The sequence below is a fragment of the Nicotiana attenuata genome, unplaced genomic scaffold (assembly GCF_001879085.1).
Source record: "Nicotiana attenuata strain UT unplaced genomic scaffold, NIATTr2, whole genome shotgun sequence".
NCBI lineage: Eukaryota > Viridiplantae > Streptophyta > Magnoliopsida > Solanales > Solanaceae > Nicotiana > Nicotiana attenuata.
This window is the reverse complement of record NW_017670969.1, coordinates 259,867-264,447: the sequence shown is the minus strand read 5'-3', so window position 1 is coordinate 264,447 and position 4,581 is coordinate 259,867.

Genomic DNA, 4,581 nt, shown 5'->3' with positions numbered 1-4,581 from the left:
AATAATACAAAAATAGTACTTTATTTTTATCTCTACATAATCTTGAAAATACAAAAAATATATAATAGTTTCATGTTAGCTTTTGCGGTGTGTAGTATTTTTATCTTATTTTAAAGGGAGTCAATTAAGGTGTTGGATCACAATTTTAAGAGTGTTAGAACCCAGTTCTTGGCCCAATTCGGATTAGTCCATTAAGCCTAGGGACCTTTCTAGACTCTTCTTTGGGATAAAAATAAATAAAAAGACCTTAAGGACTTAACACAAAAGACCTAGGGACTAATTGGCAAAATACACAAAATATAACCCTAATCCCTACCCCTATATAATAGTACCTACACCTAAAATAAACAGAGACCCAATATACAAAAATACGCTTAAAAAAAAGGGAGCAGCCGCAATTCTCCAGGCCAAGCAACCTGAACGACCCCTTCTGTTAAGACCTAAGAGGAACCCGTCGTTTTGCTTCTTCTTCTCCAGTGGAGAGCCAGCGAACGACCCTACCATCTCCCTCCATGGATTGAGCTTCAGCCAAGAAACAACTCCAGATTAGGAGCTACTGTCATGGAGCTGGTCCGGTTTGTTTTCTGATGTAGTCTGAGCTTTCCGGCGAGCGTTGAGGTCGTTGTTAGTTGTTGGTCTCCGGTTCTGTCCGTGGTTGCCGGTTTGGGATATGTTTTGTTGAGGTCTCCGGTCTGCGTGTTTGGGGTGGAACGTCGTAGCGTGGTTTCTGTTTCCAAAACTGAAATTCTTGTTTTCTCTGTACGCAACAAAGGTTAGAAATCTATCAATGAGGGATTCGTTCTTTTAATCTTATAATTATTTCTTACAATGCTTCTATTTTTTTTTAGTTTTAGATCAATTTAAATTTTGTTACCTTTTTCTTCTTTAGTTTGTTTCTGTTTGTTTGATCGGGATTAATTTTAGAAGTAACTAAAATGTAAAGTTTTCCATCTATGTCTTTAGGCTAATATTATTTGACAAGTCCATGTTAGACTTATAACGCAAATGGGTCAATGTTTTTAAAGGAAATTCATTTTTTATCTAATCACGTGTGTTGTTAACATTTCATTGCTTTATTTGATATATGTTGCTAGCTTTCCATTGTTCTGATATCTCGTTTCACGAAAGAACATTTAGTGTTAAGCTTAAACTTATTTAGTAATTTAATAAAAGCTGAAATGGAGTCTTAAAATAAATAAAATCTCAATTGCATGGCCCTCGCTTTATTTGATCTTGAATTGATCCTTAGATTCCGAGGCGTGCCATTTAGCAAATTCCATGGCCCTCGCAAAGTGCAAACGCGTAGTTGCTTTAGGCGCGTGTTTAATAATATTACTTTCCTAAATTCGGGTGCGTATTTATGCGACCCAAATCCAAATCTCAACGATGTTAAAATATGTTAAAAACCACGGGTGCATTTATGTGACGTGGTTCGAGACGTATTTTAATGACGTTGCAATTCTCTTTAAAAAGTAATAATAAAAGCGGTTAAAAGTTAAAATTTGCACATGGGTTCATAATTATTTAAAATTAGATAATTAAGCTGAATATAACAGTTGAGCGACCGTGCTAGAACCACGGAACTCGGGAATGCCTAACACCTTCTCCCGGGTTAACAGAATTCCTTACTCGGATTTCTGGTTCGCGGACTGTTAAACAGAGTCATTATTTTCCTCGATTCGGGATTCAACCGGTGACTTGGGACACCATAAATTTCCCAAGTGGCGACTCTGAATCTTTTAATAAATAAATTTCGTTTCGATTGTCCTTTAATTGGAAAAACTCCTTTATGCCCTTGTGGGGTGTAGTGAAAAAAGGAGGTGTGACAGGGTCGTCACATCCTCCCCAACTTAAACAAACGCTCGTCCTCGAGCAAGTCAAGAAACATACCTGAAGCCTCAAATAGGTGAGGGTATCTGCTCTGCATCTCCCGCTCGGCCTCCCAAGTAGCCTCCTCCACGGGCCGACCTCTCCACTGCACTTTCACCGAAGCAACATCCTTTGACCTCAACTTCCGAACCTGACGATCTAAAATGGCTGCTGGCTCTACATCATAAGTCAAATCACCCTCCAACTAAACTGTACTGAAATCCAGAACATGGGACGGGTGTCCAATATACTTCCGGAGCATAGAAACATGAAAAACTGGATGCACGCCCGACAAGCTGGGTGGCAAGGCAAGCTCATAAGCCACCTCCCCAATCCTCCTATGTACCTCTAAAGGCCCAATGAACCGCGGACTCAGTTTCCCTTTCTTTCCGATTCTCATAACACCCTTCGTGGGTGAAACCTTCAGCAAGACCTTCTCACCAATCATATAGGATACATCTCGAACCTTCCTGTCCGCATAACTCTTCTGCCTCGACTGCGTTGAACGGAGTCTCTCCTGAATTACCTTCACCTTCTCCAATGCATCCTGAACCAAATCTGTCCCCAACAATATAGCCTCACCGGGCTCGAACCAACCAACCGGAGATCTACACCGTCTCCCATACAAGGCCTCATACGGTGCCATCTAAATGCTGGACTGATAGCTGTTGTTGTAGGCAAACTCTGCAAGCGGTAGAAACCGATCCCATGACCCTCTGAAGTCAATAACACAGGCACGTAGCATATCCTCCAATATCTGAATGGTGCGCTCGGAGTGTCCGTCCGTCTGAGGGTGAAAGGTTGTGCTCAACTGTACCTGAGTAATCAACTCTCGCTGAACTGTCCGCCAAAACTGAGAGGTAAACTGAGTTCCCCGATCTGATATGATGGAAACTGGGACACCATGCAACCGAACAATCTCCCGAATGTAAATCTCTGCTAGCCGCTCTGAAGAATAAGTAGTACAAACCGAAATGAAGTGGGCGGACTTGGTCAGCCTGTCTACAATCACCCAAATAGCATCAAATTTCTTCAAAGTCCGAGGGAGTCCGGTAACAAAATCCATAGTGATCCTCTCCCACTTCTACTCAGGAATGACCATCTGCTGGTGCAAGCCACCCGGTCTCTGATGTTCATATTTCACCTGCTGACAATTAAGACACCGGGCTACATACTCCACAATATCTCTCTTCATCCTCCGCCACCAATAGTGCTGTCTAAGATCCTGATACATCTTCGCGGCACCCGGATGAATGGAATACCGTGAGCTATGGGCCTCTTCCAATATTAACTCCCGAAGCCCATCCACATTGGGCACGCAAATCTGGCCCTGCATCCTCAAACACCATCATCACCAATGGTCACGTCCCTGGCATCATCATGCTGTACCCTGTCCTTAAGGACAAGCAAATGCGGATCATCATACTGACACTCTCTGATGCGGTCGTACAAGGAAGACCGAGAAACCACACAAGCCACCACCCGACTAGGCTCTAGTCTCCCAAATCGATTGGCCAAGGCCTGAACATCAACTGCAAATGGCCTCTCCTCAACTGGAATATATGCCAAGCTCCCCATACTCACCGCCTTCCGGCTCAAGGCATCGGCCACTACATTGGCCTTCCCCGGGTGATACAGAATAGTAATGTCATAATCCTTAAGTAACTCTAGCCATCTCTGCTGCCTCAAATTAAGATCCTTTTGCTTGAACAAGTGCTGAAGACTGCGATGATCGGTGAATACCTCACAAGATACGCCATACAAGTAATGCCTCCAAATCTTCAATGCCTGAACTATAGCAGCTAATTCCAAATCATGGACGGGGTAGTTCTACTCATGGGGCTTCAACTGACGAGAAACATAAGCGATAACTCTACCCTCCTGCATCAATACACAACCAATCCTGACTCGTGAAGCATCGCAATATACAGTGTAAGAACCTGAAGCTGATGGCAAAACCAACACTGGAGCTGTGGTCAAGACTGTCTTGAGCTTCTGAAAGCTCTCCTCACACTCGTCCGACCATACAAATGAAACACCTTTCTAGTCAACTTGGTCAAGGGCGATACAATAGAGGAAAAACCTTGAACAAACCGGCGATAATAGCCTGCCAACCCAAGGAAACTACGAATCTCTGTGGCTGACGATGGTCTAGGCCAACTCTGCACCGCCTCTATCTTCTTTGGGTCAACCTGAATACCCTCACTGGACACCACGTGTCCCAAGAAAGCCACTGAACCGATCCAGAACTCACACTTGGAGAACTTTGCATAAAGCCTCTCCTCCCTCAATCTATGCAACACAACTCGCAAATGCTTCGCGTGCTCCTCCTGACTACGCGAGTATACCAGGATATCATCAATGAACACGATGACAAACGAATCCAGATAAGACCGAAATACACTGTTCATCAAATGCATGAACGATGCTGGGGCATTAGTCAGCCCGAAAGACATGACAAGAAACTCATAGTGACCATATCTAGTCCTGAAAGCAGTCTTATGAATATCTGAATCCCTGATCTTCAACTGGTGATAACCCAAACGGAGATCAATCTTGGAAAACACCCTCGCTCCCTGAAGCCGGTCAAGCAAATCATCAATGCGAGGCAGGGGATACTTGTTCTTAATTGTTACCTTGTTCAATTGCCTATAATCAATGCACATTCTCATCATGCCATCCTTCTCTTCACAAACAGAACTGACGCACCCC